Source organism: Gorilla gorilla, chromosome 18 (genome assembly GCF_029281585.2).
Source record: "Gorilla gorilla gorilla isolate KB3781 chromosome 18, NHGRI_mGorGor1-v2.1_pri, whole genome shotgun sequence".
Lineage (NCBI taxonomy): Eukaryota > Metazoa > Chordata > Mammalia > Primates > Hominidae > Gorilla > Gorilla gorilla.
Window position 1 is genome coordinate 74,697,561 of NC_073242.2, and position 27,338 is coordinate 74,724,898.

Here is a 27,338-nt window from a genome sequence, read left to right on the forward strand (position 1 = left end):
ATTTTAACAATGTTAATTTTTAGAATCCATGAATACAGGATATATTTTCCATTTTGTATTCTTCAATTTTTTATCATCATTTTATAGTTTTCAGTATGCAGATCTTTACTATTCTTCGTTAAACTCATTCTATTTAATGACTTAAGTATTTCATTCCATTTGATAATATTGTAAATGGAATTGTTTTCTTTATTCCTTTCTCAGATACTTTGTTGTTACTGTACAAAAATGCAACTGATTTTCATGTTAATATTGTATCCTGTAAGTTTATTGAATTTGTTTTTCAGCTATAACATGGTTTTGTTGTTGTTTTTGGCAAAGTGGTGGGTATTTTTAAGGCTAGTTATACTTTACATGGATAGTTGCTACTATCATTCTTTAAAATATGACCACAAAGGTTTCTGTTGTCATGACTTCAGTGGAATTCAGATCTTCCCATTTGAAATAATTTTGTCGGTTTTGCCTGGGCCCCGGGATGGGGTGGGGGGGCCACCCCACGGGAGTCGGGAGATTCAGGATAAGGAGGGAGAAGCGGTCAGGGAGGAGGCTGAGCGCGGAAAGCAGAGAGGCTCCAGGGACAGCAGGGAGGAGAGGGATTCCTGTCAGTGACCCAGTGGGGAGAGAGAATGGTCCAGAAGAGGGGAAAGGGTGGGAGTGGGCATCAGGACTGCTTCCTGACACGGGCGGGGGGCAGGGAACTTTGCTAAAACTGCAGGCCCCAGGGAACAGTGCAGGTAGGGTGGGAGGGAGTAGAGAAGACCAGGCGGACCCCAAAGTCATTTGAGAAAGGGGCATTTCCCAGTTCCTTCACCTCTGCCCAGCGTTCTGTGGGCATGGACCCCAGGGCCAGGGTAGGGGAGGAGGCGGCTCCTGGCATGCAGGGAGAGCTGAGGAGCGCACACCCGCTTTGTAGGGCGGAGTGATGGTGGAAGCAAGTGAAGGCTGAGGATACCGTTGGCTCAGTGGATGGGCTCGGGGGGCAGGGGCGGGGTCGAGCTCACAGGGCCCAGCACCCGGACCTGCAGGTGGCCCTGCACCCGCCCGCCCGTGCCTTCCGAGAGACCAGTGTGCACGGCGCTGCGGACACGCCTTTTCTAGCTGAAACATTTGTGAGGCTGGAATTTAAGCTCCGGCAGACAGGCGGCAGAAGAAGGACTGGAAGAAACCCAAGTGCAAAGTCCGGCCCAAGGAGAGGAAGTGGAAATGCCTGGCCTGGTCAAACTGTGCTCTGACTAGAAGATTCTGGGCTGGATGGTCACCGTCCTATAAAGACGCAGGCTCAGTGGGACTTCGAGGAGCACCAGGGACCCAGTGCAGCAAAGCAGAGCGGGCGGTGAAGACCCACAGCTACTGCTTCCCTGCACAGTTCGCCTTCTCCAAGGCCCAGCCCCAAGCTGAGCCCAGCAGTGAGTTGCATGGAGCCTCCTGGAATACTGCCTCGGGTGACCGGTGGAAGACCCCACCTCCCAGGGAGAGGACCGTACTATATCCTCAGACAATAAGCAGCCCCTCCGACCAGAAAAATAAATAAATAAATAAAATATAAAAATTTTGTTTGCTTTTCGAAAATAATTTGTATCCTGTTTACTGGTCAACATACTGCCCATTTCTCTATATGCCTAATTAGTCAAACTTTTAAATGAAATTATTTAACATTATGATTTTTTATTATGAAACAAAACAGTAAATTTTGTAATGGTTTTAATATCATCTAATAGGATTGAAAATATGTCAATTTGTCATTGCCAATGAATATTTGTGTTATTTATTTTATACTGTTAGATATTCTGTCTACAAATGTCTAATGGCTTAGAATCTTGCTTAACATATTGTATGTGCTAAGTCCTAACTATTCCAATTCATCAAATTATCTTTTTATACCATTCTTAAAAATACAATATTATTTTTTATTTTTATTAGTTATTTTTCTAATATAAATATTTATGAAAATTATAAAGTCTATTCAGTCTGCCCTCTTGTCAGTTGCCCTCTTGTCAAAACTGAAAAAAAGTCAGTTTTTTTCTCTTTATTAATACATTAGAGGGTATAAATGTAGTTTCATTACAGGGACATGTTGCATAGGGATGAAGTGTGGGCTTCGGTGCAACAATCATCTGAACGGTGCTCATTTCCCCAGTTAGGTATTTTCTCATTCCTAACCCCTCTACCAACCTCCCATATTTGTGAGTCTCCAGTGTCTATTTTTCCAATCTCTATGTCCAAGTGTATGCATTATTGAGCTCCGACTTGTAAGTAAGAAAATGTAGTGCTTTATGTTCTGTTTCTGAATTATTTCACTTACAATAATGGCCTCCAGTTGCATTCATGGTGCTGCAAAAGACATGATTTTATTCTTTATGGCTGAGTAGTTTTCCATGGAATAAACGTATAGTACATTTTCTTTATCCAATCATTGACTGATAAATTTAAACTGACTCCATATCGTTGCTATTGTGAATAGTGCTGCAATAAACATATGAGTGTGGGTATCTTCTTTATGTAATGAATTATTTTCGTTCGGGTAGATACCCAGTAGAGGAAGTGCAGGATCAAATGGAAATTCCATTTTTAGTTTTTCTGAAAAATCTTTATACTGTTTGCCATAGAGGTTGTAGAAATTTACACTCCCTCGAACAATGAATAAGTGTTCTCTTTTCTCTGTATCCTTGCCAGTATCTGTCATTTTTCTGCTTTTTAATAATTAGCCATTATGAATGGTATAAAATGGTACTTCATTGCGATTTTTAATTGGAATTTCTCTGATCATTGGCGATGTTTAACATTTTTTACATGCTTCTTGGCAATCATTGTCTTCTATTTGAAAAATATCTGTTCTCATTCTTTGCCTGCTTTATAATGAGGTTACTTGTTCTATTCTTGTTGTTTGATTTCCTTGTATATTGTAGACATTAGTTCTTTGTCACATGTATAGTTCACAAACATTTTTCTCATTTCATGGGTTGTCTGCTCACCTGCTAATGAAAAGCTCCTTTTCAGGAACTTTTTAGTTTAATTAAGTTCCATTTGTCTATTTTTGTTATTGCTACATCTGCTTTTGAGATCTTGGTCATGAATTATTTGCCCAGGCCAATGTCCAGAAGCATTTATCATTGGGTTTCTTCTAGAATTTTTATCATTTCAGATCTAACATTTTAGTCTTTTAATCCATGTTGAGTTGATTTTTTTACATGGTGAGAGTCACGGGTTCCATTTCATACTTCTGCATGTGGTAATATAATTTTTCTAGCACAACATGTTGAATAGAATGTCATTTTTCCATGTATGCTTTTATTGATTTTGTAAATGATCAGTACGTGGCTTTATTTCTAGGTTCTCTATTCTCTTACATTGATCTGGGTGTCTATTTGTATCAGTACCATGTTGTGTTGGTTATTCAAGCTTTTTAGTATAATTTTAAGTCAGGCAGTGTAATATCTCCAACTTTGTTCTCTTTGCTTAAATTTGCTTTGGCTATTCAGACTTTGCTATGGTTACAAATAAATTTAATTCTTTTGCTAATTCTATGAAAAATAACATTGGCATTTTGGTAGGAATTGCATTTAATATGTAGATTTTTGGGGGGCAATATGGTCATTTTAATGATAATTCTTCCAATCCATTAGCAGGGATGTTTTTCTCATTTGTTTGTATTATGTACAATTTTTTTCATCAATGTTTTGTAGTTTTCCTTGTAGATATCTTTCACCTGTTTGATTAATTGTATTTCCAGGTACTTTTGTAGCTATTGTAAAAGGAATTGACTTTTTAATTTGGTTCTCAGCTTGATCATTATTAGTGTATAAAAATGCTACTAATTTTTCTACATTGATTTTTAATACTGAAACATTATTAAATTTCATTTATCCAATCTAAAAGGTTTTTAGTGGTCTTTAGATTTTTCTAGATATAATATTATGTAATCATCAAAGAGGGACAATTTGACTTCCTAATTAAAACCATATGGATGCTCCCACCAAGATCAACAGACAGGATCTGTGGTGAGGGCACAGGTTATGGTAGGTCTTTAAAGGGGTCATGTGATTATAGTTGAAAGCCTATTCTGAGAGCCACCTAGAGAAGTATTGCCCCTCAATTTTCAATGCACATGTAAATCATTTCTGATTCCAGGCCTTTTTCTTAGTGATGTGATTTTGCAGTTTTGGAAGGGGTCCATGAAATAGCTTCTCTAAAAATTCTCCTCTTAATGCTGATGTTTCTCCCACTACATCCGTGGTAGTAGCAATCATCTAGAGAAAGTAGGCACAGCACACAGAATTCCTGATACCCAACACTCTTACCACAGCACAAAGAGTTTTGGCTCAACGTGGACACCACCAATCACCATTTACAAACATGTCATTTTTTGCCGGTTCTCTAAAGATTACAGAGGCTAGAGAAGGCATCAACATTTGAGTAAGTCTGGATTAAAAAAAAAAACATGTACACATGAGTTAATACATTGCTTATTAAGCATGTACTATGTGTTCAGAAGTCTGTTACAGACCACTGTGCTGGAAACTTTACATGATGTGAGTGAATCCTCATAACACCCTGGAAAGTGGGTGCTAAGTGTTCCATAATTTCTAGGATTTAGAAGAAGGGCCCAGCATTTCTATTTTTTCTTTCACTTTTTAAATTTATTTACCTTAAAATGTATGGAATAAAAGCTGTATAGACAGATGAAAGGGATACAGAAAGAAAGGATGAACTGTTCAGAGGGATTTTTTGGTATTTATATTGACTTTATCTTGTGCCTTGTAGAGCAACTACTGGATATGCAAAAATAAAAATCAGGTTGCTAGATGGGATGTCTCTATGGCTTCAATGAAAAAGAAATTGTGGCCCACAAATAGATAACTATTTGCTCCCGTTTATCTGCTTTTTATTTGCAGGAAATTGGGGGCACCAGCTCAGGAGAGGCAGCAGGAGTCACCACTCAAATTTCTGATCTCCTTTAATTAGTTCTGTGAGAGGAGATTCTAGGGTGAAGCCAGACCTGGAGGAGGCCTTAGAAGAGGGTGGACCTGGGGACAGCAGGGACAGAAAGTGGGCCCTATGCATCTCGTGTTCTGCTGGTGGAGTATTTCCAGTTCTGTTTTTCCTAAGCTTGCCTGATAGAATTGACTCCTAGAGTTTGTGTAATTTTAATCTATTTTAGCCATTTCCCTGTCAATTTTTATGACACACAATAACAAGGAATTTAATGAAAACTCTTAGGGCTTTTTTAGGAAAATTATATGAGAAGCTAAAAAAATTATTTTTACTAATGTAAAAGAAATAGAAATAATCACAACAATAGCAATAATTCTTCTGTCCATGAATAGCCTTTCTAGTGATAATGTTAGAACTCACAACAACAGCATATGGGAAGTGGAACAAATGCAGCCAAAGTCCCCTGTACCCCTCCCTTCTCTCTTCTGACCTCAGAATGTTGAATGCAATCATTTAGCCATTTGCTCTGGAATGAAAGTATCTGGACAGTAGAAACCATGAGTGTTTCATCTGTTTTTCCAATGGTCATATGATATAGTTGAGATGTTTGTTCCAAATCTCATATTGTATTTTAATCCCTAATGTTACAAGTGGGGCCTGGGGGAGGTGTTTGAATCATGGGGATGGATTCCTTATGGCTCTGTGCTGTTCTTGTCATGGTGAGTATTCATGAGATCCGGTGGTTTAAAAACGAGGCGTATCCTTATCCCAACTTTCCTGTTCCCACTCCTACCATGTGAGATGCCTGCTCATCTTTCATCTTTCACCATGATTGTAAGCTTCTACATATGTTAATGTTGTTACAAAATTTAACTCAATTTTCTTATAAAATTGACTGACAAGATTTCATGTTATTATAAAATCATAAATATAATAAATGAATATATTATGACATCACATTATATTATGATATAATTTGTATGTATTGTGGCATCACAATATGTTATGACATCATAATTCACATGCATCATGATGTCACACTATATTATGACATAATTTGTATGTATTGTGACATCATAATATATTATGGCATAATTCATATGTATTGTGATATAATACATTATGACATCATAATTCATATGTATTATATTACAATATATTATGGTGTCATAATTTTTATGTATTATTATGATAGCACAGTAACAAAATTTTGTTAGGTAATTTTATAAAATAACTGAGTTAAATTTTGTAAGAACATTAACATATAAACTTTATAGAACCGGAGAATATTATCTGCTATTGTGTGCACAACTGCTTTATGATATTATGATAAAATATCAATATTTGTTTATATATCAAACAAATTTTATGTGATATTATGGTATCAATGTATAATGATACTATAAGTTCCATTTAAATAATATTTAAATTCAGACAATTAGAGTGTCTGTGTGTCTACCACCCGATATTTTTCTGGGTTCCACTATTTGCACAGACAGCACAGCTAGGAAAACACAGACTCATTCAGCACAGTCTCTTCCCTGAATCTATCCCCTCCTCAGGGCATCAATTCATCAGTCAACCAAGTCAATTGAGAGTGGAGGCTGAGTTCTCTCTAACATAGAAGGTCTCATTCTTGCATGCTTTTCTCAGAAGGAAAGAAAACAAGAAAGAAGGCTTTTGAGGGGACACTTGCTGGGACAGGCACTAAGCCTTCTACAGTTTGATAGCTCTAACCAGCAGATACAGACTTCTCAGTAGGAAGGGGTGAGGCAGCTGTCCTGAGCCAGGAGCTCCACCATATCGTGTCCCATCCTGTTAAGGCAATTTTGAGAGGCTGCTCTGGAATGTCTCAATGGTGGATGTAGGGAAACTTCACAGGCTTTGATGGGACTGAGGTGGTGTCTGTTGTGTGAAGACAGGAGCTGAATGCTCAGGATCTAGGCTGCTTTTCTTGTGGTCAGTTGGGTTACCTGTTTGGGACCAAGTCCATGTTTACTAAGGAGGCTGAATAAATTCTACAGAGGAAAGTGGAGCTCCCAGGATGACCGAGGAAGGGTGAGAAAAGGGGAAAGTTTCTCTCTCCACCTAGACTTTTTGCTACCTCAGGAATCAGGCGCTGATTAAGTTAGCATCTGCTCTAATTAAATAAATTCGAGTTGATTATATTTGATCTAATTATTGTCTAATTAATTGTCTAATCTCTAATTATTTGAGCCATTTTATTTGGTATTTACTTTTTCTTCATATTTTTATGTTATCATATATGTATCTATTTAATACAATCAACCATAATTTTAATTTGACATTTCCAAGCATTTGAAAAATTATAATATCTATGTACATGATTTTAACACTATGTGTAATTCTCTTCTTTTGCCAAATGTATGACACATTTCAATATAGGTATGTTTAATTCTGCATGTTGAAAAATAAACAGTATCATAAATACTTCCAGGTGGAACTGGGACAGAAATTAGAAAAATGATTCCCCTATTTTCTGATTCCTGTGCCCCTGGCTTTGTTTTTTGTTTGTTTAGGGTTTTTTTACACTATGACAAGACCCAGAAAATGTCCCTCTTTAACTGTGTCTAGGTCCCTAGTAAAACTACAGCAAGAAACTTTTCTTATGAGGCCCTAATGAGTGGCAAGAAAAAGGAAACTGTTCAGTCAATAGGAGTATGCCACGTCCAGCCAAGGACATGTAAAAGGCAGGTCCAGCAGAATAACACACAGTCTGAATCTGGATGTGTAAGAGAGAGCACCTTTCACCTGAGCTTAAACAAGGGAAAGGGAAATGAATACCCTAATTCTCCACTGCTCCTCCATCCAATGCCCCACTGACCAGCCTTCTTTCCAACAGATCTCCTTTACAGAAAAGGGCTCAGATAAGAGACAATTCAAACAAAAAGCCGAGACCCCCTCCTCCCATTCCAGTGAGAAGCACAGGCAAAGACAGGGTAATGCCTTGGGCTGTTCCTATGGAGGCTGGAAGGAGTGTTGGAATCAGGGGTACTGAGCTGTGTGTCTCTGGGTAGGGTTTTATTTTGAAATTGGGGATGGAAGATGGCTTAGAGCCCTGGGGAGACTTTGAGAAATATCTTCACTTATGACACTGGCAGAAGAGCTTCACTTAAAGGACTGATCCACAAATATTTGTCAGAGATAGACTATGAGACTCTGTGTCTGAGAGAGGTGAGTCACCTAAATTCCATGTTGCACTAGGATCAGAGCCCAATCTAAATGAAGAGAAGAATTCTGAGAAAACTAAGCCCAAAGCTAGAAACAGCACTGCTAGATTAGGTAAAATTTGACTCTTTCAAGGTAAAAAGAGAAAGGGCTGCAACACAGTCTCCCCTGGCAAGGAAACTGGGAGCTCTTTGGCAGCCAGGGCCATATAGACATGGATTCTGGAGAACAGAGGAGAGCTGTGTTTGATAGCTGCTTCAGCTCCTTTGTGTCCAGGATGAACTAAGGCTTCTAGGGTGTTTGGTTGGAGACACTTACTCAAACTCTTATTTTATCAACAGAACCAGAGTCGAGCTCACATGAGGGAAACTCCAAGAAAAGGAAAATCGGTCCCAAGGACAGCTGCCAAGACAGAGCTGGTAGAATTTTGCCTTTTTTCCCCCAAAGGGAAAATAAGCAGTTGACTTTTATAGAGGGTTTGAGCAGCAAGGTGACTGAAAAAATTTTTGAGATCCTGGCACTCAGAGAATATTTGGGGACTCAGAAGGTGTTAAATTTCACTTCATTTAAGTACTAATATGGTCAGGATGGAGGGGAAGATTCAAATGTTCACCTGAAGGTGCATGGAAGGTTCTGGAAATGAGGGTCGGTGGGAACTGTGCTGGCGAGTATCTCACTCACATGCTTCTTTTGCAGGGTTCTGTCCAGGAGAGGAGCACAGCTTGATGTTGAAAAAGAAACTAAAGTCCTCCACTTTGCACAGCAATAAAATCAAGGAGACCTGTGATGCCCACCACAGAGGGCCTTTCATGGCTCACACTGGGTGCAGCAAGCAGCACAGGTCTCAGACCCTAGGAGTTCAATGGCTGTCATTTCAGAAAGCTTGGTGACTTTACAAGCTGTGTCAAGGCCATTTATCAAGACCTATACTGGGTATCGGTGCAGCAGGTCCATTCTCTACTGACCTGGGAGCAGCTCACTCAGCTTGCCCGGTTCTGGGGGCCTCTGTGTGCTCAGGTGCAGACCTTCTATTTTATAGCCACCCAGGTAGGTTATGTCTTCCCTGCTAAGAACTGGCTTGTTTCAGCCACATTGCCTGGCCCTGGGGATCCAGCCCTGGATAGAGAAGCCCATCCCTTGCCTGGGCAGGAGATAACTGAGCCTGTCAGTGGGTCAGATGAGGCTTGAGCTGGGTGCACCCTGACCCCATTCAGCAGAAATTGCAGGTCTTGGAATGAGAGCAAGAACCTGCTATAGGAAAGTAGCTTGAACAATATACTCAAAATGGTGAACCCTGCATTTCGCAGAGGGCTAAGATTATAAACAAATTTTATGTTTCTTGTTAGACATTTGATGTCTTTCGGATGTCTGGTGACAGTCATGCATTTCTATATAATCAGACAAATATTAGGATGTAATCATTCATATGCCTTTGCAAATTTTAAATTGTAGAAAAATAAATAAAAAGTTATATGTTTCTCTTTTAATTCACAAAAGGCTGTAGCCTCTAACTTTCCAACGCTGAGCCCATGGAGGACTAATATCCACAAATCTTTAATTGTACTCCCTGTGGGAAAATGTTAATATATTTTTACAGTTTAATAAAATTATGGTGAAATCACTCCACAAGGTGTTTACCATTAATATTTTTCCATAAAACTCAGGTCAGTGTATCTTAAATATAATTGATCATACTTATTTATTCTTTACCTGACTCATATTTGCCTCCTTTTAAATTTTCCATATTTAAACTTTCTTCTATTTTATACATTACAGTTGATTGTACTGTATTGCAGGATATTAAATATAATATAAATATTGTCATTTATTTTATACATTGATAAATTTTATATTTTTTATTCTTGCATTTTACATTGAGATTATGAAAGCCTTCATCATCTAAATTTATTTTTATTATGTTCTTAATGTCCATATACATAATGATATAAACATTAATGTTTCTGAGAATATTCAGTTTTAGATAATTTTATATTTCATCCATAATTAATTTGTATTACTACCTGTGTGAGTTAGAAGACTGTTTATATTCACTTCTACTTCATTTTCACCCTGACCTCTCCATACTCCACAGCTCTTGTTTAGTCAAAGAATAGCAATTTATTGTTTCAGTTAATGGGGCCAATTCAATAAAAAGATATAGATGTACCTTTGAGATATATGGGTTTTGCTCTAGACCAGTGCAATAAAACAAATATTGCAATAATGTGAGTCACACAATTTTTCTTGCTTCCCAGAACATATAAAAGTTATGTTTACACTATACTGTAGAATAAAACTGAAATAGCCCATGTTTATATTAAAAATATACATACCTTAATAAAAAATGTACTTTATTGCTAAAAAATGCTGACACAGGTATACACACACACAAAGATGACATGATGTTGGAAAAATAGTATTAATAGAGTCATTCAATGTAGGGTTGCAAAACCCTTCAATTTGTAAGAAATCCAACATCTGTGAAGCACAATAAGGTGCTATAAGATAAGGTATGCCTGTGTCACAGTCAATTTTCATGAGTGATATACTTAGAAATCATACATAAAATATATTTACATATGTATAAAAGTAATTAACAAGATACAGAATGTGTGGGAGATAAAAATTACAAAATGATTTATAAAGTAAATTAAAAAGGAGACCAAGCCTTGGAAACATTCCTGAGCAGACAGAATCAGTTAGACCTCCCCAGTGACATCATCTTGTTGATTTGCAAAGAAGCAAAACATAATGCGAGCTATTTTTTGTGAATGCCTGTATTAGAAAAACAACAACAACAGAATTTAAGCTTAAGTTATCAGAAATACTCAAAAAGCTTTTAGTAATATACGTCTATAAGGTAAACCAAATAAGACAATTTTATACCTGCAATGAATCAAATAATTTTAATATTTTGCTCCCGCATTTCTTCAATACCTCTGACACTTTGCCACTAAAATGGTAAACCTCTTTTGGTCCGGTGTTCCACAATTCATTAGTTGCTTGTTACTCAAGAAAAAAATGTTTTTTGAAACAGGTTCTTGCTCTGTCGCCCGTGCTAGAGTGCATAGATAGAATCAAAGCTCTCTGCAGCCTTACATCCTGAGCTTAAGCCATCCTCCTGCCTTAGCCTCATGAGTAGCTGGAAATACAGGCATGCACCACTGTACCCAGCTAATTTCTTCTTCTGTTTTGTAGAGCCAGGGTCTTACTATGTTTCCCAGGCTGGCCTCAACCCCTGTCACTTTGGCTTGTCAAGTAGTCTTCTCACTTTGGCCTCTCAAAGTGCTGGAACCACAGATATGCACCATCATTCCCTGCCAAGAAAACTTGTATAATTTGTATTGTGCTACAGTTTACTTTTTAACAGGACAAAATAAAATGAACTAGCTATACACAGATCTAACAAGAATTTGTAAAATGTATGACAAAGAACATAAAAAGTCTTCAAAATATAGGAAAGTCAGCATAAACAAATAGAAAATCACATCATGTTCTAAAGCAGAAAAACTCATTATTACTCAATCATCAATTTTTTTAGCAGTAATTAATAAATTTAATTTTGTCCCAGTATAGATACCATTTGGTAGTGGAAGCAGGCATTGTATCGGAGAACTCCTATAGATGAAAACACAAATAAGAACAGCTAAGAAAGCTCTGAAAAAATAATTAGAGTGGCTGTCCCACCCTGTGAGACATGTTGATATTTGAATATATAGATAGCTTAGTGGAACTATAAATTCAAAAATAAACCACAGTGCATCAGAAAGTGTCTTCATTTGTTCAGATTGCTAAAACAAAATACATTAGACTGGGTCATGTATAAATAACAGAAATGCGTTGGTCACAGTTCTGGAAGCTGGAAAGTTCAAGATCAAAGCACCAGCAAATTTAGTGTCTGGGGAGGGTCCCATTTCTCATGAATGATGCCTTCTTGCTGTGTCTTCAATGGCAGAAGGGACAAGGGTGCTCCCTTCAACCTCTATTACAGGGTATTAATTACATTCATGAGGATGAAGCCCTCCTGAGTTAGTCACTTCCAAAAAGGCTACATGTTTTAAAACTATCACATCAGGGATTAAATTTTTACAAATGAGTTTTTAGAAGGACACACAAATTTGCATCATAGTAGAAAGTTAATTGGCAATAAAAACTACACTTGGGTAGGCATCATTAATGCTTTGAGTTTAAGAATCTGATATTTCTATCATAAAGGTAAAATAAAATGTATTAACTAAAACTTGTAATTAAAGGTCAAATGAAAGATAAATCTATATGGTGAAAAAAATCAATTTTTTTTTACTTATTTTAAACAATTTTCTTTTTTTTAAATTTATTTATTTATTATTATTATACTTTAAGTTTTAGGGTACATGTGCACAATGTGCAGGTTAGTTACATATAAATATATGTGCCATGCTGGTGTGCTGCACCCACTAACTTTTCATCTAGCATTAGGTATATCTCCCAATGCTATCCCTCCCCCCTCCCCCCAACCCACAACAGTCCCCAGAGTGTGATGTTCCCCTTCCTGTATCCATGTGTTCTCATTGTTCAGTTCCCACCTATGAGTGAGAATATGCGGTGTTTGGTTTTTTGTTCTTGCGATAGTTTACTGAGAATGATGACTTCCAATTTCATCCATGTCCCTACAAATGACATGAACTCATCATTTTTTATGGCTGCATAGTATTCCAAGGTGTATATGTGCCACATTTTCTTAATCCAGTCTATCATTGTTGGACATTTGGGTTGGTTCCAAGTCTTTGCTATTGTGAATAATACCGCAATAAACATACGTGTGTATGTGTCTTTATAGCAGCATGATTTATAGTCCTATGGGTATATACCCAGTAATGGGATGGCTGGGTCAAATGGTATTTCTCGTTCTAGATCCCTGAGGAATCGCCACACTGACTTCCACAGTGGTTGAACTAGTTTACAGTCCCACCAACAGTGTAAAAGTGTTCCTATTTCTCCACATCCTCTCCAGCACCTGTTGTTTCCTGACTTTTTAATGATTGCCATTCTAACTGGTGTCATATGGTATCTCATTGTGGTTTTGATTTGCATTCCTCTGATGGCCAGTGATGGTGAGCATTTTTTCATGTCTTTTTTGGCTGCATAAATGTCTTCTTTTGAGAAGTGTCTGTTTATATCCTTCGCCCACTTTTTGATGGGGTTGTTTGTTTTTTTCTTGTAAATTTGTTTGAGTTCATTGTAGATTCTGGATATTAGCCCTTTGTCAGATGAGTAGGTTGCGAAAATTTTCAACCTGATGTTGAAAATTTCACTGTTCACTCTGATGGTAGTTTCTTTTGCTGTGCAGAAGCTCTTTAGTTTAATTAGATCCCATTTGTCAATTTTGGCTTTTGTTGCCATTGCTTTTGGTGTTTTAGACATGAAGTCCTTGCCCATGCCTATGTCCTGAATGGTAATGCCTAGGTTTTCTTCTAGGGTTTTTATGGTTTTAGGTCTAACGTTTAAGTCTTTAATTCATCTTGAATTAATTTTTGTATAAGGTGTAAGGAAGGGATCCAGTTTCAGCTTTCTACATATGGCTAGCCAGTTTTCCCAGCACCATTTATTAAATAGGGAATCCTTTCCCCATTGCTTGTTTTTCTCAGGTTTGTCAAAGATCAGATAGTTGTAGATATGCGGCGTTATTTCTGAGGGCTCTGTTCTGTTCCATTGATCTATATCTCTGTTTTGGTACCAGTACCATGCTGTTTTGGTTACTGTAGCCTTATAGTATAGTTTGAAGTCAGGTAGCGTGATGCCTCCAGCTTTGTTCTTTTGGCTTAGGATTGACTTGGCGATGCAGGCTCTTTTTTGGTTCCATATGAATTTTAAAGTAGTTTTTTCCAATTCTGTGAAGAAAGTCATTGGTAGCTTGATGGGGATGGCATTGAATCTGTAAATGACCTTGGGCAGTATGGCCATTTTCAAGATATTGATTCTTCCTACCCATGAGCATGGAATGTTCTTCCATTTGTTTGTATCCTCTTTTATTTCCTTGAGCAGTGGTTTGTAGTTCTCCTTGAAGAGGTCCTTCCCATCCCTTGTAAGTTGGATTCCTAGGTATTTGATTCTCTTTGAAGCAATTGTGAATGGGAGTTCACTCATGATTTGGCTCTCTGTTTGTCTGTTATTGGTGTATAAGAATGCTTGTGATTTTTGTACATTGATTTTGTGTCCTGAGACTTTGCTGAAGTTGCTTATCAGCTTAAGGAGATTTTGGGCTGAGACAATGGGGTTTTCTAGATATACAATCATGTCGTCTGCAAACAGGGACATTTTGACTTCCTCTTTTCCTAATTGAATACCCTTTATTTCCTTCTCCTGCCTAATTGCCCTGGCCAGAACTTCCAACACTATGTTGAATAGGAGTGGTGAGAGAGGGCATCCCTGTCTTGTGCCCGTTTTCAAAGGGAATGCTTCCAGTTTTTGCCCATTCAGTATGATATTGGCTGTGGGTTTGTCATAGATAGCTCTTATTATTTTGAGATACGTCCCATCAATACCTAATTTATTGAGAGTTTTTAGCATGAAGGGTTGTTGAATTTTGTCAAAGGCCTTTTCTGCATCTATTGAGATAATGATGTGGTTTTTGTCTTTGGTTCTGTTTATATGCTGGATTACATTTATTGATTTGCATATATTGAACCGGCCTTGCATCCCATGGGTGAAGCCCTCTTGCTAATGGTGGATAAGCTTTCTGATGTGCTGCTGCATTCGGTTTGCCAGTATTTTATTGAGGATTTGTGCATCAATGTTCATCAAGGATATTGGTCTAAAATTCTCTTTTTTTGTTGTGTCTCTGCCCAGTTTTGGTATCAGGACGATGCTGGCCTCATAAAATGAGTTAGGAAGGATTCCCTCCTTTTCTATTGATTGGAATAGTTTCAGAAGGAATGGTACCAGTTCCTCCTTGTACCTCTGGTAGAATTCGGCTGTGAATCCATCTGGTCCTGGACTCTTTTTGGTTGGTAAGCTATTGATTATTGCCACAATTTCAACTCCAGTTATTGGTCTATTCAGAGATTCAGCTTCTTCCTGGTTTAGTCTTGGGAGAGTGTATATGTCGAGGAATGTATCCATTTCTTCTAGATTTTCTAGTTTATTTGCGTAGAGGTGTTTGTAGTATTCTCTGATGGTAGATTGTATTTCTGTGGGATTGGTGGTGATATCACCTTTATCATTTTTTATTGCATCTATTTGATTCTTCTCTCTTTTCTTCTTTAATAGTCTTGCTAGCAGTCTATCAATTTTGTTGATCCTTTCAAAAAACCAGCTCCTGGATTCGTTAATTTTTTGAAGGGTTTTTTGTGTCTCTATTTCCTTCAGTTCTGCTCTGATTTTAGTTATTTCTTGCCTTCTGCTAGCTTTTGAATGTGTTTGCTCTTGCTTTTCTAGTTCTTTTAATTGTGATGTTAGGGTGTCAATCTTGGATCTTTCCTGCTTTCTCTTGTGGGCATTTAGTGCTATAAATTTCCCTCTACACACAGGTTTGAATGTGTCCCAGAGATTCTGGTATGTTGTGTCTTTGTTCTTGTTGGTTTCAAAGAACGTCTTTATTTCTGCCTTCATTTCGTTTTGTACCCAGTAGTCATTCAGGAGCAGCTTGTTCAGTTTCCATGTAGTTGAGCGGTTTTGAGTGAGATTCTTAATCCTGAGTTCTAGTTTGATTGCACTGTGGTCTGAGAGACAGGTTGTTATAATTTCTGTTCTTTTACATTTGCTGAGGAGAGCTTTACTTCCAAGTATGTGGTCAATTTTGGAATAGGTGTGGTGTGGTGCTGAAAAAAATGTATATTCTGTTGATTTGGGGTGGAGAGTTCTGTAGATGTCTATTAGGTCCGCTTGGTGCAGAGCTGAGTTCAATTTCTGGGTATCCTTGTTTACTTTCTGTCTCGTTGATCTGTCTAATGTTGACAGTGGGGTGTTAAAGTCTCCCATTATTATTGTGTGGGAGTCTAAGTCTCTTTGTAGGTCACTAAGAATTTGCTTTATGAATCTGGGTGCTCCTGTATTGGGTGCATATATATTTAGGATAGTTAGCTCTTCTTGTTGAATTGATCCCTTTACCATTATGTAATGGCGTTCTTTGTCTCTTTTGATCCTTGTTGGTTTAAAGTCTCTTTTATCAGAGACTGGGATTGCAACCCCTGCCATTTTTGTTTTCCATTTGCTTGGTAGATCTTCCTCCATCCTTTTATTTTGAGCCTATGTGTGTCTCTGCACGTGAGATGGGTTTCCTGAATACAGCACACTGATGGGTCTTGACTCTTTATCCAATTTGCCAGTCTGTGTCTTTTAATTGGAGCATTTAGTCCATTTACATTTAAAGTTAATATTGTTATGTGTGAATTTGATCCTGTCATTTTGATGTTAGCTGGTGATTTTGCTCATTAGTTGATGCAGTTTCTTCCTAGTCTCAATGGTCTTTACATTTTGGCATGATTTTGCAGTGGCTGGTAATGGTTGTTCCTTTCCATGTTTAGCGCTTCCTTCAGGAACTCTTTTAGGGTAGGCCTGGTGGTGACAAAATCTCTCAGAATTTGCTTGTCTGTAAAGTATTTTATTTCTCCTTCACTTATGAAGCTTAGTTTGGCTGGATATGAAATTCTGGGTTGAAAATTCTTTTCTTTAATAATGTTGAATATTGGCCCCCACTCTCTTCTGGCTTGTAGAGTTTCTGCCGAGAAATCTGCTGTTAGTCTGATGGTCTTCCCTTTGAGTGTAACCCGGCCTTTCTCTCTGGCTGCCCTTAACATTTTTTCCTTCATTTCAACTTTGGTGCATCTGACAATTATGTGTCTTGGAGTTGCTCTTCTCGAGGAGTATCTTTGTGGTGTTCTCTGTATTTCCTGAATCTGAATGTTGGCCTGCCTTGCTAGATTGGGGAAGTTCTCCTGGATAATATCCTGCAGAGTGTTTTCCAACTTGGTTCTATTCTCCCCGTCACTTTCAGGTACATCAGTCAGACGTAGATTTGCTCTTTTCACATAGTCCCATATTTCTTGGAGGCTTTGCTCATTTCTTTTTATTCTTTTTTCTCTAAACTTCCCTTCTCGCTTCATTTCATTCATTTTATCTTCCATCGCTGATACCCTTTCTTCCAGTTGATCGCGTCAGCTCCTGAGGCTTCTGCATTCTTCACGTAGTTCTCGAGCCTTGGTTTTCAGCTCCATCAGCTCCTTTAAGCACTTCTCTGTATTGGTTATTCTAGTTATACATTCTTCTAAATTTTTTCAAAGTTTTCAACTTCTTTGCCTTTGGTTTGTATATCCTCCCGTAGCTCGGAGTAATTTGATCATCTGAAGCCTTCTTCTCTCAGCTCGTCAAAGTCATTCTCTGTCCAGCTTTGTTCCATTGCTGGTGAGGAACTGTGTTCCTTTGGAGGAGAAGAGGCACTCTGCTGTTTAGAGTTTCCAGTTTTTCTGCTCTGTTTTTTCCCCATCTTTGTGGTTTTATCTACTTTTGGTCTTTGATGATGGTGATGTACAGATGGGTTTTTGTTGTGGATGTCCTTTCTGTTTGTTAGTTTTCCTTCTAACAGACAGGACCCTCAGCTGCAGGTCTGTTGGAGTACCCAGCCGTGTGAAGTGTTAGGCTGCCCCTACTCGGGGGTGCCTCCCAGTTAGGCTGCTAGGGGGTCAGGGGTCAGGGACCCACTTGAGGAGGCAGTCTGCCCATTCTCAGATCTCCAGCTGCGTGCTGGGAGAACCACTGCTCTCTTCAAAGCTGTCAGACAGGGACATTTAAGTCTGCAGAGGTTACTGCTGTCTTTTTGTTTGTCTGTGCCCTGCCCCCAGAGGTGGAGCCTACAGAGGCAGGCAGGCCTCCTGGAGCTATGGTGGGCTCCACCCAGTTCGAGCTTCCCGGCTGCTTTGTTTACCTAAGCAAGCCTGGGCAATGGCAGGCGCCCCTCCCCCAGCCTCGCTGCCGCCTTGCAGTTTGATCTCAGACTGCTGTGCTAGCAATCAGTGAGACTCTGTGGGCGTAGGACGCTCCAAGCCATGTGCGGGATATAATCTCCTGGTGCGCCATTTTTTAAGCCCGTCGGAAAAGCGCAGTATTCGGGTGGGAGTGACCCGATTTTCCAGGTGCCATCTGTCATGCCTTTCTTTGACTAGGAAAGGGAACTCCCTGACCCCTTGCACTTCCCAAGTGAGGCAATGCCTCGCCCTGCTTCGCTTACACACGGTGCGCACACCCACTGACCTGCGCCCACTGTCTGGCACTCCCTAGTGAGATGAACCTGGTACCTCAGATGGAAATGCAGAAATCAACCGTCTTCTGCATCGCTCACACTGGGAGCTGTAGACTGGAGCTGTTCCTATTCAAAAATCAAGTTTTTACGAGGTGAATTCTTACAGTTTGGATCAGGATTTTGGTGGTTTCTGGGGATGAATAAGACTTCAGGCTTTCCTCCTGTGACTTTTTTACTGAAGTTTCTGACACCCTTACTCAATTTCAAAGTGCAAAAAATTCTTTTCAGTTTCTGTCTTTGAGATATTCAAAATAAAATTGATCTCCATATGCTTGATCCTAAATCAATTGTTCACTCAGTGGTGCTCTGCCGAGGAAGGGCACTCAATCTCATGCACCCAGAAGCCTCACCATTCATACATGATCAGAGGCTTTCCCAGGCATGCACAGGTCTGAACACTCCCCACACCGGCTCAGCCCTGAGCATCTGACTCTAAAGGTGGCTAATGAATATGTTCCCTTGTACTCTAATTTACAGGGATTTTGTTTTATCTTAATGATCACTTCCAAAGCTCTAGGGTCTTTCCTGACTCCACTTCCCACACACAGATAGCCTGGGAGATTTGGACAGAAGCTTCCATCCTCATTCTATGCTCTGCCATGTTCCATCAACTAACTCCTCTAGAAGTACAATGTTCTAATCACTCTTGAGAGACCACATGTCAGGGCATCTTTCTGTGACAAAAATTGAATAAAAGTGAGAAGAAAAACAGACCAGAATTTCTGCTGAGGGTTGCATCTAAGCGTCTACTTGCCAGACTTATATCTCTATTTTACACAGATATTGACAATGTAATTTCATCTCTAGATAAAAAACTGAAGAAAGAAACCCAGCTCACAGAAGAAGGAGAAAATGGAATTAATGCTCTATAGAATCCACCTTACCTCAGCTGTGGAGTGCTGTCTCCTCAGCAAAAAGCAATTGTTCTCTGTCTTCAGAAACAACTGTGGCTTCAGACAGTTGGACACTGAGTGCAGGATGCTCACTGGGATTCCATGCCTACATCACAAAAGGAAGAAATTCCTTAGAGAAACTGAACCCACCCATCCTGTTCTACCATTTGGTCTAACTAATACTACTACTCATTCTGGCCCAACAGGACTCCCCAACTCTTCTCTGGGCCACACTAGGGATAATTCAGAAAGACAGAAAGATATTAACTTCCCTCCTTTTCTGTAGTTCCTGGGTTTAATTTGTTCACTTTTAGGTTTTGGGTTTTTGTCTTTCCTCTACAGCCACAGAATTTATGTGAGAAATGTATCCTTATACTTGCACCGTATACAAAAATATCTTAAATGAATTAAATACTTAAATGTAAGTAAGATAGCTCTAAAACTTTTAAAATAAATTATAGGGTAAACAATTGTGACATTTGTCCTGGTAATTTTTTGAACATGACATTAAAAGCAGAAGTAACAAGAATAAAAACACAAAAATGGGACTACATCAAGTGTAATAAGCTTTCTGGACATCAAAGAAAACATTAAGTGGAGTAAAAATGCCATTTAAGAAATGAGAAGAAATTGCAGATAACATATTTGATAGACGTTAATATCCAGAATGTATAAACAACCTCTAAAACTCAACAACAAAAAGTAAATAACCCTATTTAAAAATGGGCAAAATGATCAACGTATGTTTTTAAAAACCAGATATACAAATGGCCAAGAGGAATTTGAAAGATGCTCAAAACTACAAATCTTGAGAGAAATAAAAAGCAAAATCCCAATGAGATATTACCTCACACTCATTAGGATGGCCACTATCAAACAAGAAATAATAACAAATGTTCTCAAGGATGTAGAGAAATTGGAACACTGTACACTGGTGGTGGAAAAAAATAATAATGCAGCCATTATGAAAAATAGTACAGATATTCCTCAGAATACTAAAAATGGAATTCTAATACGATCTGGCAATCTCATTTCTGGATATCTATCTAAATGTTCAAAGCAGGACCTGAAAGAAACATTGGCACACTCATGTTAATAACAGTATTGTTCTCAAAATCCAAAAGGTAGAAACTGCTTAAATCACAATCAAGTTTATATATCTCACTGGATCTCTGTGATTTCACCTCCTCTCCTTGCTTTTCATACCTCTTCCTTGCCATCACTGGTCTCTGGTTCCTAAAACTCACCCTGTTCACTCCCATTTCGGGACCATTGCTCAATAGAATCATCTGTGTGGAATCTTCTTCCCCAGAATCTTTGTATGTCATTCCCTCTGTTGCTAGGTTACTGGGATCTCAATGTAAACGTTATGTCCTGACAGAGGCTGCTGTGAGCTGAATTGCGTGCTTCCCAAAAAATATATATAAAATAATTTAATTCTGATCATATGTTAAAATACTTCCAATATATTAAGTTATTAAAATCAATTTCACTCATTTTTCTTTTTTTATGTTGCTACTACAAAATTTTATTTGACACACGTGGCTCACATTTTACTTCTATTGCACATTGCTGCAATAGAGGATTGCCTATTTTCACAGCTCAGGCTGCCTCAAAAGCCAAAAGGCCAGAAAGATTGTAAAATCTAAAATTTTTAAATAATTGTCATTGGTCGAGCATGGCGGCTCATGCCTGTAATCCCAGCACACTGGGAGGCCAAGGTGGGTGGATTACTTGAGCTCAGGAGTTCAAAACCAGCCTGGAGAACATGGCAAAACCCTGTCTCTTCTAAAAATACAAAAATTAGCCAGGCAAGGTAGTGGGCACCTGTAATCCCAGCTGCTCAGGAGGCTGAGGCAGATGAATTGCTTGAATCTGGGGGTCGGAGGTTGCAATGATCCGAGATCGCACCACTGCACTGGAGCCTGGTTGACAAAGTGAGACTCTGTCTCAAAAAAATAAAAATAAAAATAATTGTCATTATGTTGTTTTCATTTTGAATAAACACACATACACACACACACACCCACAAACACACACCCCTCTCCCCAACACACACACACAGAGTGACGGAGAGATAGAGAGAGAGGATCTCGCTCTGTCACTCAGACTGGAGTGCATGCAGTGGCCTGATCTCAGCTCACTGCAGCCTCTACCTCCCAGGCTTAAATGACCCTCCCACCTAAGTCTCCCAAGTAGCTGGGACCACAGACAAGCCCCACCATGCCTGGCTATTTTTTCTTTTTTTTTTTTTTTTGTAGAAAAGGTTGGGGGGTGGAGGGTGCTCACACTATGTTGCCAAGGCTGGTCTCGAACTCCTGGTTTCAAGAGCTCCTCGCCCCTCAGCCTACCAAAGTGTTGGGATTACAGGTGAGATTCACCACGTCCAGCTGTATATATATACATATATGTGCATATATATAATTTATGAATAAAAATAAATTTATGTACAAGGTTAAATGCAAATGTCTCACAGTGAGGGCCAGGTTTCAGCATAAGGAGTAAGTCCTGCCTGAAAGCGGCCGCAACTAGGAACGTTTCACTCTCTCCTCGCTTGGCTATGAGTTGGTTCACATTCTGTCACGCAGGACCTGAAGGGGAGGGCCTGGAACCCTATTATCCAATCACTGGTTCTGGGGTAAAAACTGTCTTAAAGCTATTATTTTCATGCTTAATCATGCTAATTTTTAGTGAGAAACTTAAGATTAGCTAACAAAACAAGACGTTAAGATTTTAAATTACTAAATAAAAAATTAAAATTATGACATAAGTACTTCCTTTAATGTTTTTTGGGGGGGTTTCAAGAATCTATGTTATATATTGAAATCTACTGCTTATGTAAGCCCTACCCTTAAATCAAAACAACCTTGATGTTATTGTGAACAGGTACTTAGCACAAATCCTACTCTTCGGCAAATTTATATAAGTGCTCCATGCCTTGAAAGTCACTCCAACAAAGCTGGAGAACCATCTGTTCCTGAGGGATCAGATCATCATCTGTGTCTTTGAGACACTGGCCAGTCAGGCTTCAGTGGACACGAAGCCAATAATTTTAAATGTAAAATGCCTAAACTATCATAATCTTTAGGTAGATATTTGGGGGTCTGCGCACTTAAATGGGTTGGCAAAATGTCTCACCAGACACATGGCTAGGAATTGCGGTTTTCTCCTCTGCTCCTAGTAACACCTTGGTAACCCAATGATTACCGTCCTTCGTGCCTCCAAGTCCAGATCTGCAAAAACGCGTTGGGGAGGGTGATATTTTCATGAAGCCACAGCCCATGTTCACTCCCTGCAAAGCTCTGAACCCGTGCATCCCCAGGTCAGGCAGTGGATGTCTTTCAAAGGCAGCTGAACTTGCACTCTGGTTAGATAGAACAGAGGGCAGCAGCACAGTAGACAGCGTCTGGTACTTCAGACCAGTTCCCACAGCCACTTAGGAAATCAGGCAGCTCCATGGGCTGGAGGAGGCACAGATGCTCTGGGAAGACCCTGAGTGACTCTCAAGATCCTCTCCTGACTCAATCCCCTTGGGAAGGGTTTGGCACGGAATCAATGGCCAGCAAATCTTGGTAAGTGAAGAGGCCTACACCGCCCTGCCCCTTCCTGTAGGGCTGCACACAGCCTCTGCCCTGTCTCAATCTGGGATTGTTATCCTGCAGCCACAACAGCCACCGTTTGGAACCGGAGAAGAGACTACAACTCCCAGAGTGCCCCGTGAGAGGTCTGTAAGGCTGGGTTCATTTTCCTTAAACTTTTTTTTTTTACTTGTATCTTCAGATTGAATAATTTCTATTGTGTGTTTTGTTTCTGATCTATAGATAAGCTCAAAATTATTCTTTTTGTGTCTTATTTTTCTATTTGGCTATTTTTTATTTTTCTGCTGAGGTTCCACATCTGTTCCTTTATAAGTATATTTTTTCCTTTGCCTCCATTAGCATGCTTGTAATAGCTGCCTTCAAATTCTTGTCTGCTGATTACATCTTGGATATCTTGGAGATGTCTACTGCCTGCCTTTTATCTTGTGTGTGTATTGCATTTTCATGTGTCTTCACCCATCTCACGAATTTGAAAATTGTGTACAAAAGACTGTATACAAGAGTCATAGAGACTCTGGATTCTGTTGTGTCCCTTTGAAGAGTGTTGATTTTTAAAGAGAGTGCTAATTGGCCTGGATTATAACTTCAATTCTTGTCTCTCCTAAGGAGGGCACAGGGGACATCCTCATTCACTTCTTATACACACATATCTCATATATGTATTATATATAGAAGTGTTTATAATGATATATACTATTTTATCTAGGATTCATCATTTTTCTCTGTGAGAGTGTTAGTTTAACTAGCTAATTCCCATTAGTGAAAGCAAGAATGTCAGTTTTGATTTTTGGATTTAGTATAAATGAAATTATATAGTTTGGATACTTTTACATCAATTTTTAAATGCAAGATTATATTTGTGATATTCATTTATGCTGTTGCATGTATCTACAGTCTGTTCATTTAAAAATTCCTTTTTTACATTGTGGTAAAATATACATAAAATTAACTATTTTAACAATTTCTAATGTGTAAGTCAGAGGAATTAATCATGCTCAGATTGTTCTGCAACCATCATCCACATTCATAGGGAATTTTGTTCATTTTGCAAAAATAAAAATAAAAGATAGAAACAGCCCCCATTTACCTTCTTTTGGCCCCTGGGAACTAACTACTCTTCTACTTCGTGTTTCTGTGAATGGAACATCCATAAGAACCTCATATGAGTGGAATCACACAATATAGTAAAGAAATCATGAGGAAGAACAATATATACTGTATAACATGTTTATTAATTTAAATAAACAGATCAGTAGTACATGGGGATTATAGAGAAAAATAGACAAAAAAGAAAAAGCAGTTAGAAGGGTGTGTTATATTTATGACTATGGTGTCTCAAGTTCCAGAGCAGTGCCCCATACACAGGGCTGGCCATGGTGCAGCTGGGAGCCCAGTGCAGCTGTCTGACTCCCAAAGCCCATGCTCAGTCCAAACAACACTGAGCCCTGAGGCACTCTGCCCGTGCCAGCCCAGGTACTTAGTGGCCCTGAGATTCACCATGGCCTGTTCTTGGTCTTGAGGGTGTTGCTGGCCTACTGGGAGGGGGGCTTAGCTGACAGAACAAGTAGGAGCTTCAGGAAATAGTGGCAGTTGTGAGGCTACCAGGAGCCACACCTCAACCTTCCCACTGCCTGCCCAGGGGTTCCCAGGCAACAGGGCCTAATGTTGACCTGGGAGCCATGGCCACAGGCTCTCTGAAGCTGGCTGCAAGATAGAGTCTTCTCCTACTGTCTGCTAATCTGTTAGGCCCTCACCTTTTATTCTGACTGTGTCACACTTCATGGACTGGACCAAAACCCCAAATTCCTCCTCAGTTGGAAGATGGCAATCACCCCCTGTCACTGAAACAGCTGCATTTCCTGGAGGACTTCGATGGGGACAGAAGGAAGGGTGGGATTCTGACAGGTCCTGGGTGGAAGATAACAAAGAGAACTTATAGGGGAGGGATAGAGCAGCAGTGAGTTTCTGGGGCTTTTCTTTTAAGGGACCCCACCCTCTCTTCCAATCCCATGTAGCCCTAACCTGTTCTCAGAGTTGGATATAAACAGTTCCTCGTCTAGGAATTTATTGTTGATTCTAGTCCCCTAATCAAACCCTCCATTAGAATGGATCTCCTCTGTGTATCAAACCTTCCCAATAACTTTAAGATGCAGAGGGTGAAGTCAGCGAGTGGCCTCTTCAGGGTGGTGTCTGACTGTCACGTCCCCAGCCTCCCTCAAAGTGAGACCCCAGATGCTCTCCTTCCTCCTTTATTAGTGTTGATTATATTTTCCTAGAAGGTAGACAGCCAAGATCCCTCAGAAAGACCCCCTGGCCCATGACTAGCCCTCATCCCCTGTACTTCCCATGCTGCACCACCGCCAGGGCTGCCAGGGTCAAGGCATGTGCATAAAACAGGACTTGGACCTACGTCAGGTTCTGGGCTCCACAGAAGGGACACCTTTTGCCCTGATTCTCTGTGATGAAAGACAGGGAAACTGAGGCCTAGGAAACAAAAAAGGTACTCAACAATTTAGGAACTTCCTGTCTTAGGAGGGGCCCAATTTCTGTTTTCTCCAATGGGTACCACCTAAGGCAGAGGCTGAGACTTAGCTCTGCAGCTTCACTACTCAAGGAACAGTGACTGGTATCTTTGCTGGAGCCTCTGTCACTCATAGATAAGATGGAACTGACACCCCCCTTTCACATGGGCATCTGGTAGGCTCTCAGGAAAGCAGGTTTGCTGAGTGCTGCAATCTCAGGGCTTATTCCAGGACTCTGTTCTCACAAGCTTCAGGATCCTGGTTCCCAAACTGCCTGCCTGCCCCAGTGTCACACACATCATTATAATCCTCTATGGCAATGTCCAGCATCATCAGGTCAGTGAGAAGTGTGCCGAGAGAGGGCACAGCTCCCTGTTCCTCCAAGGTGGTAGCAGTGATAAGCACAAATTCTCAGCTTCCTGCATAAGGCCTGTCCTTTGAACTCTCACCAACCCATGTCTCCTTGACGCCCCTACCCAAGTCTCCCACTTGGAGCAGCCAAGGACCCTCAGCCTCCTTACAAGACATCTTTACCTCCTCTTTCCACAGCTGGCTTCCAAAGACACCAAGCACTTTCTAGTTAACTCTAAGGTAGGATTTTAATAAGTCACAAAGTCAGGTTGTCCCCAGCCTCACTCTTTTCCCAATCCACTGTGAACTCAGCTCTCTAAGTCTCTTTCTCTGGTCACGTTAATGAAGGCATTCCAAGTACCGTGGCCACAGGAGGGCAGGGCTGGAGGAGGAAGACACTCTGGTCTCTTGATGTGGAGAACTCCAGCTGGGAGGGAAAAGCCCTGTCCTTAACTCCCTGGAGCAGCAACAGCAGCATCTGGACTCTAAAAAGTTCCCTACCTAGCAGAGTCAGAAACAGGGTCAGTGAGACTGTGGTTCTCTCACCGAGTTATACCCCAGACCCCTGACCTCAGATCTTGGATAACTGCCTACGGCAGCTGGTGCAATGCTCCCACCACCTCCAGTGAGCCCTGACTCTAGATTTACTCCCACCTCCAACATTCACTGTGTGTGTAACCCTTGGGCATGCAGCCAGGCCTCCCTGAGACTGTTTCCTCATCTGGGAAGCATGATGGGAACACCTTCCTCACAGGGCCTTTTGGGGACTCAGTTGCATGTGGTTATCCACACTGTTCTCACCATCATCCCTCTCAGGAAGAGGAAGGCACAAGAACTCTCAAAATTTCTTCCTCCTTTTTACCTTATCATGACCCTCTGAGGACTGCACAACAGGCTTCCTGGATTTTCCAGATGAGGAAACAGAGCGTCAAGGAGGGAAATGACTTGCCCAGGACCCCACAGGAGAGGCTGGCTCCTCCTCCCACCTGGAGGGCCTGCCCCAGCTGCTTCATGCCGCACACCAGCACCACCACTGACCAGGGTCCCATCCTCTGGACTCTATGTGTGTCCACATCCCCATTCAGGTCCAGGTTTGGTGGGAAAAAAAAAAACCATGATGTCTTGGTAGGCCTGTTTGAGCAGTGCCAGCTTGTTCCAGCTTCACTGGAATTGGTATCACACAAGCTGGATATGAGGCTATGACAAAGACTTCACCTCCCTGATGATCCACCAAAGGAGATTCCCGCACAGAACTCTCTCTTTATCCACTCCGTGCAGCTGGTCTGCAAGTGAAATTGTGCCCGTGTCCCACCTAGCAGCTACTGGACTCCAGTGTCTCTGATACCCACGGCTGATCACACCTGCCTTTAGAAGGCCACTAAGATTCGGGAGGACACAAACAGATCTTTGGCTCAGACGGGTTGCTTCAGCCTTGTGTCCCGGGCCATCTCCTCTGGCCTTCAGAAGGCCCCTGCCAGCCTCAGTGTGCCAAGCCCTGACGCTGGCAGCCTTCAGGAGGTGGAAGATGACTTTTCTCTCTGATTCCATGCCCTGTTAGCCAGGACAGGGGAAGACT

At 40.3% G+C, this 27,338-nt stretch overlaps 1 long non-coding RNA gene and 1 pseudogene across 2 annotated transcripts; one reads left to right on the forward strand and one right to left on the reverse strand.

The window, feature by feature from the left end:
* Window positions 1–475: 475 nt before the first annotated feature.
* Window positions 476–9,309, forward strand: LOC101137089 (protein FRG2-like-1; annotated as a pseudogene).
* Window positions 9,310–11,012: 1,703 nt separating this feature from the next.
* On the reverse strand, window positions 11,013–19,424 carry LOC134757460 (uncharacterized). Of its 2 annotated transcripts, XR_010131449.1 has the most exons (3): window positions 19,282–19,424; window positions 18,349–18,463; window positions 11,013–11,438 (listed from the first exon to the last, which is right to left on the reverse strand). It is a non-coding gene; the product is annotated as an uncharacterized lncRNA (long non-coding RNA). The 2 variants fall into 2 exon arrangements; XR_010131448.1 differs by lacking the exon at window positions 18,349–18,463.
* Window positions 19,425–27,338: the final 7,914 nt, after the last annotated feature.